Source organism: Xyrauchen texanus, chromosome 16 (assembly GCF_025860055.1).
Source record: "Xyrauchen texanus isolate HMW12.3.18 chromosome 16, RBS_HiC_50CHRs, whole genome shotgun sequence".
Classification (NCBI taxonomy): Eukaryota; Metazoa; Chordata; class Actinopteri; order Cypriniformes; family Catostomidae; genus Xyrauchen; species Xyrauchen texanus.
Genome location: NC_068291.1, coordinates 2,800,148 through 2,816,837, shown reverse-complemented (window position 1 = coordinate 2,816,837; position 16,690 = coordinate 2,800,148). Strand labels below are relative to the sequence as shown.

The following is a 16,690-nucleotide window of genomic DNA, read 5'->3' as shown; positions in this document are numbered from 1 at the left end:
CCTCAGCGTGCACTGTCATCACACCCTTCCACTCTCAACCCTCTTCTGCACGCAAAAACTCGGTACTCAACCGACTATCTACAGCAGCCCCACCTCCTCCCATTATTCCAAAACCCCTTGATATACGCCCCACAGCTCACGTTCCCTTACCCAAAAGCATCGACAAAAGAGGACGACCTCTAACTCCTCTATCAAGGAGGCAGAATGGTATGTAACAACTTCAACCACCTCGGCTGCTCCCTTTCCAACTGCAGACTCCTTCACACCTGCTCCTTCTGCTGCGGCGCCCACGCAAGGAACTCTTGTCCCCACAACCCAACCGCTCTACCAGACTGACTACTCAAGTATCTCAGTACACCAGTTAAGGTAAAAGCCCTAGCCACCACTTTACTAGATCACCCCGACAGAGAGTTCGTCGACTTCCTTACCAATGGGTTCAAAAACGGTTTCCATCCAGGTATAGAAATAAATCCAGAAAATGTTTGTTCCCCATATAACCTGCAGTCCGCACTCTCTGAGCCAGACACCGTCGACACACTAATAGCCAAAGAAGTCCAGCAAGGTTTCATGATAGGCCCATTCAAAAAGCCTCCATTTTCTCCATTCCGCGTTAGCCCCATTGGCATCGCCACCAGGAAATACTCCGGAAAATTGAGATTAATCATTGATCTCTCTTCCCCTCACGGCACTAGCGTTCCAAGTATTAATAGCATCATTCCAGCCCCCGACTTCTCTATGCATTATGCAACCATTGACCACGCCATCACTCTCATCCGCAAGGCAGGCCACAGAGCATGGCTCTCTAAAGCAGACATCACCAACGCTTTCAAAGTCATGCCCATTCACCCAGATTTCTGGTGTTACTTTGGAATATTCTGGAAAGGAGCCCATTATTTCGCTGTGCGCCTTGCCTTCGGCTGTAGAAGCAGCCCCAAGATCTTCGACTCCCTCTCAGGGGCCTTATGCTGGATCCTCATCAAAAACTACAAGCTTCCCTACGTCCTCCATCTTCTCGACGACTTCCTCATCATCACACCCCCATCAGCACCTCCCCACTCAGGGCTTTCCACCCTCATCAAAGTCTTTTCCGAACTTGGTGTTCCCCTGTCAAAAGAGAAAACCTCAGGGCCACACACTTCTGTCGAGTTTCTAGGTATCACTTTAGACTCCGTCACCTTCCAAGCATCTCTGCCTCCCACGAAAATCCTATCAAATTACCTTCTAGCAGTCAGGTGCACAAAGCAACAATTGTTAGCGCTCCTTGGTCACCTTAACTATGCCATCAGAATAATTCCCCAAGGAAAATGTTTCCTTTCCGATCTCCTAACCAAAGCAGCAACAATCCCCTCTCTCCATGACAAAGTCACTCTGGACGAAGCTTGTAAAATGGAAATGCACCTCTGGAAAAAGTTCCTATCTTCATGGAATGGCATATCCTTCTTCTATAACGACTACATCACTCAACCAGAAGACATCCAGCTGTACACAGACGCAGCGACTTCCACCGGCTTTGGGTGGATACTACAGTGGTCGCTGGTTCGCTTCCGAATGGCCGCCCGAGTTTAGACGTTTCGTCCAACAATCAGACGTTCCCCCATCATCCGCACTCTATGAAATGTATCCTGTCATCATGGGGCACGAATGGTCCAGACACTCCATACTCATTCACTCCGATAACTCTGCAGTAATCGAAATCATAAATAAAGGCCGATCTCGTTCTCAAGCCATCATGCCATTTGTTCGCAGACTAATACTAATATCCGCCCAACACCAGTTTCTCATTCGAGCAGCTCATGTTCCTGGCTACCACAATACCATTGCTGACTCTTTGTCTCGTTTTGCCTTCCAGAAGTTCAGAACCTTGGCTCCAGAATCAGATATCCATCCCACGCCTGTTCCACCGTTTTCAGCCTCCATCTTCAACTAAATCCACAATTGGAAGATCTTTCAAACGCTTCACGGGGAACGATCCTCGACGGCCTCGCTCAGAGTACCCTCTCCGCTTACCTGACTGGTTGGAACTGTTTCAAGGCATACCACTCCTTCTACGGACTCCCTTTTCCCCTGACAGAGGTTTGGTCCATTTGCAACTTTGTCACTCATGCCCATTCCATTCAAAAAATCTGCGCATCCTCCATTCAAACCTACCTATCCGGAATCAACTTTATCCACAAACTCGCTACCGGCAACCCATGCCGCTCCATTTCTTATTCTCACGTGTCGATGCTCATCAAAGGTCTACGGAAACACGAACCAGTCCCCCTCACTAAACGCTTGCCATTAACTTCCGACCTTCTTAGCCAATGCATCCTCACGCTATGCTCGGGCTACTTGAGTCCTTCGGTCGACAAAACGCTGGAGTCCATGTTCCTCCTCGCATTTTCGGCTTCCTGAGGTGCTCGGAATTCGCCCCATCTACTTCTGCCTTCAACCCCGCTATTCATCCAAGCCTTTCAGACATCACAGCTCATACTTCAGATTCCCTGATATACACGCTGAAGAAAAGTAAAACCGACCAACTAGGAGAGTCATTTCCCATCTACATTTTTCGCCTCAACTCCTTCCTCAGTCCATACGAGCCACTTTCCAAATACATTCTTTCCAGATATGCTAACCATTCATTACCTCAAGAACCACTCTTTCTCGCAGAGAACAAAACAATGGCTACAAGATTCTGGTTTAGCAAACACTTTCAAAATATCCTCAGCATCTCCGGAATATCTCCCGAACACTACTCCATCCATTCCTTCCGGATTGGAGCAGCCACCACGGCCGCCAGCACAGGTATCTCAGACGAAACGGTCAGAGTACTAGGTCGCTGGTCATCCGAAGCTAATCGCTCATACATCCGCAATAATCTGCTCATTTAAAACCTTGGGTGTCTTCCGGGCACCTAGCTTGCTACCTAGCGAGACGAAGCCCCCACTCTGAGTCTCCCTGCCAAGACTCCCCGATCAGCCGGATCGAGGACCTCAACATCCTTTCCCTCCCCATTTCATCCAAAGATGACCGTTCAATAAAAATACTTCATCTCCATTGTCGAGGAGTGGTCTTTGCTAGTGAACTTGCTTTTAGTGCCATACAGTGGACATTTCACCTAAAAACTGCCACGATACATGTAATAATCCAGGTATTTTAATTTAGCAAAAATGTGGCCACTGTCACATAATTTTCATGAGATCAGGCTGGTTCGAGTGAGTTGCTTTAAAGTCAAAATGAAACCGCATTCATAACTGATTCATCTGTAATGTGATGTATTTTCATGTGAAGGTGAAATGTAGGACTGGACTTGATTTTATCAATCAGGAATTGATTGGACTGTAAAATGTGGGCATTAGACATGCCCGAATAGAGCCAGGTGGTAGAGGGTAGTTGTCAAAAAGGAAAGTTGCCATAGCAAGGGTCTCAAATGGCCCACAAGAGTGTTAATAGTTTATCCTTTTTTAAATTCAAGTTTATAAGTATTTAAACAACTTCTCACAATCCATCAAAGCAGCTCATTATGTTTCTTGTCTCTAAACAGGACTATTACTTCCAATGGCTCTGCGAATCTCGTGAAATACATTATCAGTTGTCATTACTCATGTAGATGTACTTTCTACAGTTACGACTACTAGACACAAGTAAAAAAACGACCTGCCTAATATTGTGTAGGTCCACCTCATACCGCTAAAACAGCTCCAACCCGCTTCTCAGAACAGCATTCAGAGATGATATTCTTCTCACTACAATTGTACAGAGCGGTTATCTGAGTTACCGTAGACTTTGTCAGTTCAAACCAGTTTGGACATTCTCTGTTGATCTCTCTCATCAACAGGACATTTCCATCCGCAGAACTGCCGTTCACTGGATTTGTTTTGTTTTTGCCACCATTCAGAGTAAATTCTAGAGACTATTGCGCGTAAAAATCCCAGAAATACTCAAACCAGCCCGTCTGACTCCAACAAACATCCATGTTATTATCTAATCAGCCAGTCATGTGGCAGCAGTGCATAAAATCATGCATATAATGGTCAGGAGCTTCAGTTAATGTGAAATCAACCATCAGAATGGGGGAAAAAATTTGATCTCAGTGATTTGGACTGTGGCATGATTGTTGCTGGTTGGAACTGATAAAGTCTACGGTAAATTAGATAACCGCGGTGATTGTGGTGAGAATATCATGTCAGAATGCTATTCTCAGATGCGTATTAGAGCTGTTTTGTTAGCACGAGGGGAACCCACACAATATAAAGCAGGTGGTGTTAATGTTGTGGCTGATTAATGTACATGAACTGTTCAACAGGCCCTCGATGAAGAACATCACCTGGCTAATGTCCCCCGGTTTATTTGAGTTTGAGACCCCTCTCATAGAGGTTGAGCATTTGCATTTTGATAAAATAATACAAAGGCAATGATAAATTGTGCACAATAAGACAAGAACATGTTTTAAGTGAACAGGGAAAACTGGGACTCCATGTTGACTAAAGGCTGAGAGTGAGCGATGGTCTGGTTGAGTTCTGCAGGGCTTCAGATGAATAAGATGTCTGGAATCATTGAGCGAGACTCCAGGGGAACAAGTATACAACACATCCACCCTGTCAGACAGAAACACATTGAGCTGGTGTGTGAACAAGACCTTGTTTATTGACTTACTGTGAGATTTTATTAAGCCCGGCTGTGTTGAATGGGAGATCCCTTATGATGTCCATTCAGACACCTCAAGCAAACAGATCCATTGTCTAGTCCACTGTCTTCCAGTTATTAAACATTTAAATGAAATGACAAAACAGACCTTTGCTCAGAATTGCTGTGGGAAAGACATTTAGAACTATGGAGCTCACAACCTAAGATTGTTGGGATTGCACTCGAAGCCTGACAAGAACATGTCCAGGTCATGTTCTACCCCACAATCAAAGGAAAGAAATAATTATTATTATGTTTAAAGAAAATATGTAAAAATAGTGCATGTAGACACACTCACTGTCTTCCACTTACAGTGTTAAAAGCACAAAGGATGGTATATAATATTCCTCCCAGAGAAGAGAGTTGGATGGAAATAGATTGATAAAAAGCGTAGAAAGTAAGTGCTATAAAGTAGAGAGCTGCCTGCTCACATACAGTAAGTGCAGGTATTTAAAGTCTTCTCACTGTGTTATACTTCCTCCAAAGTGCATGGTGTCAATGGCTGCTTTTCAGCAAGACGGATAACAACACTATAGACAGGCTTTTATCAGCCTCCCAGGAACTAATCACAAAAGATACCAGCCATTATACAGACAACCAGAAGGTGCATGTGGATGCGTGTTTATCTGCTGCTGGCAAATACTGTGGAAGCGTTGCTTTGTGAACAGCAATGTGATGTCCAAACATACATAGGAATAGGTAACGTGACTTTTGTATTTTAAAGCCTTTGTCATATTGAATGCCCAAAAATCATCTTATTTGAAAAATCTGACAAAGCAAGAAAATCGGATTTACATGGCATATTAAATAATCGTATTATTCTCTGCTACTGACGACAAACCATGAAGAGTCGTGCGCACGTTGGATAAGCTGGAAAGAACACCAGTTAAGGTGTTAACATGCAACAAGAAATTGGTGTAATGGGCATAAATGTACCCATGTCGATTGGTTTATCCTTTTGCCATTTATGACCTTAAACCAATAAATGAAAGCTGTTTATTAGGTTTACATGACCACATCCATTGTCAGCTTATTAAGCTTAATTGATGTAAGAAGGCATATAAACGCACTCAATGTTGGCTGTTTCCAGGCCATCATGTTCATTGCACTCACCTCTTCCTTCTTTCCCTCATTAATAAGTGTGACTGCCAGTGATTATTCAATAAGGACCACTTGACAACTTCAAAGATTGCAAAATTAAACTTCTTTCAAATGTTTATTATTTGTGTTAAAAAACATGTTACATTTGGGCTCCATTCTTCGTACGTGGATTATTGTTATCTGCAGGCCTGGATAAGCCATCGAGAGCACCGTGATAATTCTCAGTGACCTGGCCTGTCTAGTGCCTGATTTGATATTTGAGAACCATTATTATTTAAATCATTTCCTACCCATTGCAGTCCGCTTAATTTTTTCTTCAATTTGCTTCGAATTTAGTCAATGGTTGTGGTTTTATTTCCAGACTACAGTCGTGTTTTGGGGACATTTCTTTTTCTTTTTCAACTAGCTTACATTTTGCAATTCGCTAACCACTTAGCATATTACTACTTGAGCAAACCGCTAGCTGATTAGCCTGCTAGCTTACCATATACCACAATAACAAAACTAGGCATAACAAACAGCTACCTATCGGGGACGCAATTGTCAGGGTGGACAATCAGTGACTATATTACAGTAGTACATTAAATCACCTATTACCTACAGTAGCTGTGGTGACCAACGTGGGTTTCCTGCATTTTTCAAAGTGTTTAAGAGAAATGTTATGTTAAATCTAATAATTTTGTTGCCCTGCATTAGCTTTCATTGTAACGATGTACAGATATTTCACAGAGCTAAATTCTTGTTTGATATTTTATAAAGATAGTGTGCTGTCAAGAAATTTTAACAGCATGTAGCATTGTCATAGGTTATTGGAGGAGCATTCTCACATTCTATCCAGAATGTTGTACTATTTGAGACACTTTTAGGTAATTATAAGTTGTATGCATGACTAATCCTATAAGAAAAAATAACAATTTCAGTCTACCATACTCCCTTTCTATAGGATAATCAAATCATGTCCATGCTGATAGGGATGCTATCAACTGGAACAAACCATTCATCCCCAACTCACATCAGCCATTTGAATATCTGCCTCTAGGAATGCTTTGTCGTAGACGTAGAAGACTCTTTATGCAGAGAAGGTGTGTCCGAGAACGACTAGTAGCAGTTGACTCATTTGGCACCATGATCTGGACAAAACATGCAAATAGGTGGAGAGTATATAATGTTAGAGGACCAAATTATCTTTGGTATGTATCATATATCATATTGTACAGAAAAAATACATAAAGTTATTTTGGTTCAAATCCTTCTCTTTTTCTCTAGGCACGTTGATTCAAACCACAAATTAATTCCATGGAGATTCATGTTCAATGGGTGCATTGATGGCTATAGCCGGACTGTTGGTTACCTTTAATGTTGTACAAACAATAGAGCATCTACAGCACTTGCCTTTTAGCAGCAGGGTGTGGCAAGATTCGGCAAGATTCGGTCTGCCTTACAGAATCACAGGGGAAAGCTAGCAAACAGGGCACGTCCCGTTTAGGTCTTCATTTAGTCAATTTTATAATTTTGTACGCAGGACATTCACAGGCCATTTTGGATCTTCGCTACAGGTACCATTTTTGTCTGGGCAATAAGTTCTGAAAACCTCATTGTCCCTGTTTCATCCCATTAAGATCTCTTTGTCTTTGGTCCCTCAACTAATATTTTCAAAACATTAAGTGGTCTTGCATTGTTAGAATGCGTTTAATTATAGGGATGCATTTTACAGATAAGGGTGTATCCACCCTTATCCATCTGTTGCCTTCTCTCATCAGACCTACTGAAACCTTGTTCATTTTTCAGCAACTTTGTTTTACCAAAAAGCAACAAAACTGAATTTTGATATCTTAGGCTTTGTAAAGATGTGGTCAGTTATGATACATGTGTACTACAATGTTAACCACAGAGTATATATTAGTTTTATTATGCAGCAGTACAATGAAAACACACACCATTGTAAAGTTATAGTATATTACAAATTTCAGTGTTACAAATGAATAGTAAAATTGAAACCATGTCCCCATACGTTTCAACGTCAACAAGTCTGAGGATCTTTTTAGAGTAAAATGAAAAGGACATTCAAAAGACTCATGGCGAATGTTCCCTAAAGCTCCACGAATATTTGATGGAAGTCCGGCGACAGTCCCCTGTATGTCCTATTAACATTTAAAGAACCCTACACAAAGACATTCAGGGAATGTTCGCAGTAGCCATTCAGGGGACGTTCTGACAACCTTTTTAATTTTGTTAGCTGGGGATGAGAACATTGAAGTGGTCAGGTACATGATAAACATTCGAGGAACTGAAAGAGGGAGTTTTATAGTGGGGCAAAGTTTTTCTTGAAAAAGACACGTCCTGAAAAGGACATTCAACGCTGCTGTGTTTTGCTCTTTTAGAGGAATTTACTCTTTTAAATAAAATCACTCTTTTATATAGAACTCTTTTGAGTTGTCTGCGCTGTCGAAGCACCCAGGGGCAACAATGCACAGCCGTGCAAGGAAGGAGAAAGCCGCTGTTATGCGCCGTCAATCCAACAGCATGCAGAGCGTCAGAGGAATAACAGGAACTGGTGTGTGACTCGCAGCAGACTGCATGCACGACCATCGGCTCCGAAGAAATTTTCGGAATGAACTCCCGTATTTGCCCGCTTAAATACCCATATGTCCGGGGGCAGGGTATGCAAATACTGTCTGCCAACTTCTCATTGGCCTTTTTTCATAAGTCAGAGGCATATTTCGGCGCTTCTCCGACACAGCGTCTCCTTCCCTCCATTGGGGAACGGAGGTTACATACGTAACCTAGATGATTGGAATGCAGATGCAGAATTTATATAAAATAGTCTACTCTTCTTGCCATTGCTAGCATGCCTGTGATCCCATAGGTTGCTGACCCCTGCACTATGGCTTATGTTTGACCAGAAGTATAAATCGGCCTTAATTTACATTTATGCATTTGGCAGACGCTTTTATCCAAAGTGACTTACAGTGCAATTATTACAGGGACAATCCCCCTGGAACAACCTGGAGTTAAGTGCCTTGCACAAGGACACAATGGTGGTGGCCATGGGGTTAGAACCAGCGACCATCTGATTAACAGGTGATTAACAGCCCTGTGCTTTAGCCACTACGCCACCACCACTCCGGAACAGTTGGAACAGTTCACCCAAAAATGAAAATTCTCTCATCATTTACTCACCCTCATTCCATTCCAGGTGTTTATGACTTTCTTTCTTCTGCTGAACACAAACAAATAATTTTTTGAAGAATATCTCAGCTCTGTGTATTCATACAAGGCACATAACGACAGCATAAAAGTAATCCATGTACAAGCAATCCAGTTGGTTTTGGGTGAGAACAGACAAGAATGTAACTGGAGAAGTTACATTCTTTACATCCTTTTTCACTATAATTCCTGACATCAGCAGCCTCCCTGGCAATCATGATTTCAAGCTCAATTGTACTTCCTAAAGTGACATCTAGTGCTCTGCGCATGCATCAAACACTAGGAAGTGTAATCAAGCTTGAAATCATGATCGTACCTACAGACTGCAATGGCAAGACGTACAGTGAAAAAGGAGTCAAATTTTGGTCTGTTCCCACACAAAACCGAGAAACTGGTACATTTAAACTACACTTTTAAGGTTTTTAACTGTTTTAAATGGCACCAGTATATCACAGTAAAAATGTTGTCTTTATTTAAAACAGGTTATATATAATATACAAATTTTTTCTTGCTAATATGGTAGATTTTTATAAAGAATTTGTACGGTAGAGAGGAATATTCTATCTGTGTTGTTTATTAAGAGAAAGCCATTTTAGAATGGGTTTGAGTGGGCTAAAGTACAGGCAACAGGCCAGATTCCTCAGCAGATATATAATCATCCTCTGATGTGTATAATTATATCTAACATGTCAAAAAACAGAAGTGTCCAAGACAGTAGCAAGAAGTGACAAGATGCAATTATATATATTTTTCTTTAATGTGTTCATATCACGAGGATTAAAATTTTCCTTGATCTTTTGAGGTATGAGTTCACTGTGCTACAAAGACATACTGTACCTTTCACGTCACACAGATGAATGGATCAGCACATGTCTGTCCATGTTTACACATCAATGAAATCTATTAACTTGGCCCACCCAGTCAAGATGAGGTAATAAGGAGAAAGCTGGATATTGTTATTCTACTATTATTCCTAAACATCAGAAGTAATGATAACAGTAAAATGCGGTAAATTCAGTCAAACCTTGCTGTTCCTGGCTATGTGTAGCACCTGTCACTCTGCATATCTTTCTGTAAGTAAATGTTATGAAGTGTATAAAGCTGGACTTTACAATGCATTTGCAATACCATTCAAAAAACGTAAACAAAAACAAATGAATTAGAATGGTCCAAACGTATTTCCGGACCCTTTCAACAAAATCTCTTTTGCAGGTAAGTCAATCCACTTGGCGGCCATTATAATTACTTTATGTCATTTATCTTTCATGATAACACTGTATGTTTGAATATCTACCATGAAAGTGCATGACAGTGTCATTTATACAGCGCTTTTGCTGATAAAAAATAGCTCTGTTTAAACATGCAACCTTGTGATCGTGTCAAAGTTCATTGTGTCATAAGTGTCCTAATGTTCAGTGGAGGAACACCCTTGCCAGTGCCCGATATACTTCATGATATACTGATTAATGATATATGGAGATGATTGAGACACAGGGTATGGTTTTCCGTGAATGAGCAGCTGGCTTTAAACATTCACTTTGAAGTATGTGACACGTTACCTATATATTTATCTCATGAAATCGCAGACTTTGTGGCTTAATAATCACACTAGGACATAATGTGATTTTAATTTGTGCACTGAATGTTCTGTGTCTAGCTGTTACATTTCTGTATTTACTTTAATATTTATTTAAGAAAACCATAAAACCATAATAGTAGGAATGAGGGAGGTCACGAAGACAGGATCTAAGAGCATCTATTTTAATAAGAATAAAACTAAATATAAAACAGGATGAACACAGAAACAGGGCAAAACTGGAAACCAGAAAGCAAAAACAAAGGAAAACAAACAGGACTGAAACTGGAGTATGAACTGGGAAGAAACATTAACATCCGACAAAGCTGAACAGAAAACAGGGCATTAAATACTCAATAGGTAATGAATTGAAAGACAGGTGAAAACAATGGGGAACAGCTGGAAGTGATCAGGGCAGGGAATTATGGGCAGTGTAGTCCATGGGAAACTGATGACATGTGACGAGAGCATATGGCGATTTATATATGCTACTGTCGCGGTGTTGTCGGACCGGACCACAGTTGGATGGTCCTGGCCAGCCACCGCGACGTTTTGGAAAGCGTTAACCACGCGTCCAAGCTCCGGGCGAGGGGTACTAAGGGGACGATCGCGTCTGACGTACCTTGGGTGGCATACTCTGCTCTTCTACCGTGCTAAGAGAGTTACCTGGCTGACAATTAGTCCAATAAAATAGCTTACCTGTCCAGCAAGAAAAATTCCATCTCTGGGACAGTTTTAAACCTTGTCAATAATCAAATTTTATTGACTTGTCAATAATCCAGTGTTGATTTGTGTTTTATTAAGGGCTCTATTGCTTTCCTTTTTTGCTTGAAGACTCTTCTTGGTTCGAAGTGAGTTCAAGGAGGTGTGATTCCCCCTTTTTGAATGATCCATGGTAAATGTTGCTCAGTTGTTGTGGCTACAAGCTTTCAGATTCAAACTACTACCACACCTATCACATATACATGTAGTGTACTGTACCATACGGTAGTAGTTGGATCTGCTTTTCTTTATTTACAGACATGACTTAAACACGCATGGACGAATGATGGAAGTATGCAATTTCCCACCAAATCCATCCAGACAGCTCTAAAATATAAATAATTTTTATAGGCTTACCATAGTGAATCAGGGTTTATGAGTATGGTTTGGCAGACGGATTGTTGGTATACTTGCCAATTAATAATATTTTGTTAATTTCTAAATGATTTGCAATGAATTGCATAGTGTAGCTTTAATTTTTATTCAAATGTATTCTTTATTTTCATTGCAATCACAAGATTGTTCGCAATTTAATGAGCTGATCTGTATTTTCGTCCTACAGCAAGAACTTATTAAAGTATTTGATATTCAAAGCTTTCAACCAATAAACTCACAGTTGAAGTCAGAAATTTACATACACAGGTTGAAGTCATTAAAACAAATTTTTTTAACCATTCCACAGATTTCATATTAGCAAACTACAGTTTTGGCAGGTCGTTAAGGACATCTTCATTTTGCATGACACAAGTAATTTTTCCTACAATTGTTTACAGACAGATTTTTATATTAACTTTAATTGAATCACAATTCCAGTGGGTCAGAACTTTACATTTACTAAGTTAACTGTGCCTTTAAGCAGCTTGGGATATTCCAGAAGCTAATAGGCTGTCAGCCAATTAGCTTCTGATTGGCTAATTGGTGTCAATTAGAGGTGTACCTCTGGATGTATTTTAAGGCCTACCTTCAAACAAGTCTGGTTCATCCTTGGGAGCAATTTCCAAACACCTGAAGGTACCGTGTTCATCTGTACAAACAATAGTATGCAGGTATAAACACCATGGGACCACGCAACCATCATACCACTCAGGAGGTATTTCTTCTAGAAATGAATGTAATTTGGTGCGAAAATTGCAAATCAATCCCAGAACAACAGCAAAGGACCTTGTGAAGACGCTAGAGGAAACAGGTAGACAACTATCTATATCCACAGTAAAAACAAGTCCTATATTGACATAACCTGAAAGGCTGTTTTTTGAAAGGGCAGAACTGAAAAAGTGTGTGCGAGCAAGGAGGCCTACAAACCTGACTCAGTTACACCAGTTCTGTCTGGAGGCATGGGCCAAATTTCCAGCAGCTTATTGTGAGAAGCTTCTGGAAGGCTACCCAAAAAATGTTTAAGGCGATGCTACCAAATACTAACAAATTGTATGTAAACTTCTTACCCACTGGGAATGTAATGAAAGAAATAAAAGCTGAAATAAATAATTCACTCTACAATTATTCTGACATTTCACATTCTTAAAATAAAGAAGTGATCCTAACTGACCTAAGACAGGCAAAGTTTTCTACGATTAAATGTCAGGACTTTAATCAGTCAGTTTAAATGTATTTGGCTAAGGTGTATGCAAACATCTGACTTCAAATGTACATGACATTAAAGTTGTTAAAAATGTAATTACTTATAAAGCACTGTCACTCTCACCATAAGGTTTGTAGTTTTTCCAAGTTTGACAATTGTAGTTCTTAAGTAAATGGTCAAACTCATTTTCGTTCAAACAAATGATTGTGGACAATCTTAGCTGCCGAAAAAGTGCTCACGGATCAACAAATCTATGGAAAAATTACCATCTGGACAACTTTGGGACACTAATTTCAACATGCTAATGTTTTTGGAGACACTAATTCTAATCTCAGATACTATTTACGGCAAATACAATGCAAACTGTAACACGGCATGTGTGTAGCACAAGCAGGATAAATTACATGCCAAGGTTTAATATGCAACCAGACCATTGACTATTGGTGCGTTCCAGACGAATCGTGACACAGAATTCTCCCACCTCCTTGAAAATAACCACTTTAACATTGCTAAAAAAATTAGACATCAGGACAGATCAATCACACAGACTTAAGTGAGAAAAATATTTTTATTTCCAAGTTAATCCAGTCATTTTCAAGATGGCAGTAACTTTGGGGGTATTTAAAGCAAATATAATCATTTTGGATTCATGACTGCCACATTGCATCTTGCACTATTCTGACCAATAACCATTTACTTAGATAGGAAGAGTCAATCTGACTTGTATGTAAAGTGACCAACCACAATTTGTGGTGTTTTAACATGCCATTTGCCATGGTATTATAAGAAATTAATTATATATCATATTTATACACTAGTGTTACATATCGCTAGTGTAGTGTCAATCTATGCTCACCTTAAAAACGTATTACAGAATTGTTTATCCTTCTCAAGGGTATGTCACGAACAATGCTCTCTTCCCTCAAATCACATTTTCAAGGGTAGGGCTCAAAAATATTCACCCTCTTCAAGGCTCAGATGCATCAAAAGCATTGTTATCCTTTTCAAGGGTATTGCACAACCAACATTCGCCCTATTCAGGTTTCAGACGTGCCAAAAGCACTGTTATCCTTTTCAACAGTATTGCACAAACAATGCTCCTCGTTTCAAGGGCTTGGACGCATAGGTAAACGTCGGTTCCCCATCTGCCGCTCACTCAATGTCAGGCGTGTTACGACCCCAGTGTGGGTCATATTGTGTGGGTTCGGTTGTCTTTGTCACTTGTTTTGTAGGTTGGAGTTGGAGTGAGTGACGTCTTGATGACTGATGGTTTACACCTGTGCTAGAGCTGATGCCGGCAAACTAAAGCAGCTCCCTTCGGTCGTGACGGGGCGCTCTCCCCTCATGCCATTTTGTTGTTGTCCTAGTTATTGTATTGTTCCCGTTTTGGTCTATTCTCTTACTTTATTACTTTTACTTTAATAAATGTTATTCCTTTTTGCACACCACTTTAACGTGTCATCTCCTTCTTTGTCGTGGCTTGTGAGCCGGCCGTGACAGGTGACACTAGGGGACTTTCTTGAAGGCCTAGGTTTCCTCTGAACTTGAGAAAAGGCCAATGAGAAATTGGCAGACAGAATTTGCATGTCCCTCCCCCGGACATACGGGTATAAAAGGAGGGAATCGTGCATCTGTTCATTCAGATTTCTTCTTCAGAGTCGAGCGGTTGTGCGATCAGCGAGCTGAGATCACTTCTGTTCCATTCACCTCTGTAGAGCATTGCTGTTCGATCTACGGCGCGTATCAGTGGCTTTCTCCTTCTCTGCACACCAGTGCATCTTTGCCCCTGGGCGCTTTGGCAGCGCTTCTAAAAGAGAATATTTCCTAAAAGAGTTTATTTTCTCTAAAAGAGCACACACAGCAGGCGTTGAATGTCCTTTTCAGGACGCGTCTTTTTAAAAATGCCCTTCCGCCCCGTGTAGTTCCTGGATGCGGTCAATATCTCTCCGCTCATGACGGTCATAGATGCTGCCTTGTGTGTCTGGGCCGCGATCACACTGAGGCGGATTTTGTGGAGTGTTCTTGCTCTCACTGCGAGAACTTGACCATGGCAAAGCTGCGGTCGTGGCTTTCCTTCCTAAAAAGGAATGCCACTCCAGCCACCCTCACATCGCTCCTTCCCACGGGATTGAGGACAACCCGGCTGGCGATGGAGGCAATTTGGGGATGGCAGTAGGCTCCGTTTCACCGGGTAGATCCCCACGAAACACTTTCCCCGTGGCATGCTTGTAGGCTTCCGTCCAGGCTCAAGGTTAGAGAGGCTCACCTCACAGCCAGTGTGACTGCTCCCTTGGACCCGCTGAGCATCTGCTGCATCGGACAGTGTTCCGTCGACCTCACCCTCTGGGCCACGAAGGTCACAGCGTGGGCACTCGGGCAGGTGATGGCCAACCTTGTGGTCCAGGAACGTCACCTGTGGCTGAACCTGGTCAAGATGTGGGAGGTAGACAATGCCCGCTTTCTTAATGCCCCGTCTCCCAGTTTAGCCTATTCGGCGACACCGTCGATGACTTCGCCCAGCAGTTTTCAGTGGTGACGAAACAGATGGAGGCCATTTGCCACATCATGCCCCGCTGCCGTTCCAGCGCAGGCCATTCTCCGTCTGCTCACTGAGGGCGTCTCACTGCGGCTTCCAAACGCCATGCAGCTCCGCCTCAACCTGGGTTTATCTTTTAAGTTAATCATTAAAATATTGTTTATATCGCCAGGCCGGTTCTCTCCTCCTCCTTACCATTGAACCGGAACTTGATTTGCTCCAGAGCAGGTAACCGACTGCTCCATCCCCCAGTGGATGGCTGGGAGGAGAATCCTTATTTACCCTTATTTCCTTTGCCAACCCACATTCTCAATAAAAGATCTATTACCTCATTCCCTGGATCACCTGGCCCACAAATGCCATTCTCACGGCAACTGGGTGCCACACTCCGGCAGTCCCGACACCCTGGACGCGGACCCCTCGCCTCCAGACTCACGACTGCTGTCCGGTTCTGACGAGTCCAGAAGACACCTACACGCTTTGCGTACCTATGTGGACTGCACGCAGAGCTTTAGATGTTCTGAGCAGCTCTTTGTCTGCTTTGGTGGACAGCGTAAAGTGAACGCTGTCTCCAAACAGAGGCTAGCCTACTGGGTCATCAACGGCATAGCTTTGGCCTATCACACCCAGACCATGACTGCCCCTTGCAGGTTCGAGTAAACTCGATGAGAAGTGTGGCATCCTCGTGGGCACTGGCCAACAGCACCTCCCTTGCAGACATCTGCAGAGCAGCGGGCTAGGCAACACCCAATACGAGATTTTACAATCTCAGGGTTGATTCGGTCTTTTCCTGTGTTCTCTCAGGTCCGAGAACGAAGAACTCGGGAATACGGAATGTCTGACCGGGTGTTCTGCTTGCACATAGTGCCTTTCCCCTCCACTGAGGTGATCACGTGTGCTCTTTCGCCCAGGAGAGTCCACTAAACTCGCGCTCCCTGGATGTCCTTCCTCTCTTGCCCTCTGGTCTGCGAATTCAGCTGAGGAATTCCCCGACCAGACCCACTATGGGAACTAATTACTCCTTTACTGGAATAGGTGCTCCACAGGATGGGCCCTCATGGGTTAATCCCCCTGTGTGTATTTTCCGCAGTACAGTCCCCCCCTACCAGCGGAGCCACGTCTCCCCTGTCCCCGGTTGCCATGTTTGTAGCAACTCCTCCCTCACAGCAGGTAGGATTTACCACTGTGCCACTTCCACATGTGGCCTGAAAAATGTTTTTTGTGGGCTGTTGGGGAAGGATACGTGCAGTCTGACACAGCCTGC

General features: G+C 42.4%; 1 pseudogene; it reads left to right on the top strand.

Annotated features, from left to right (window-relative positions):
* Positions 1–567: 567 nt before the first annotated feature.
* LOC127656584 (uncharacterized) lies at positions 568–1,927 on the top strand (annotated as a pseudogene).
* Positions 1,928–16,690: the final 14,763 nt, after the last annotated feature.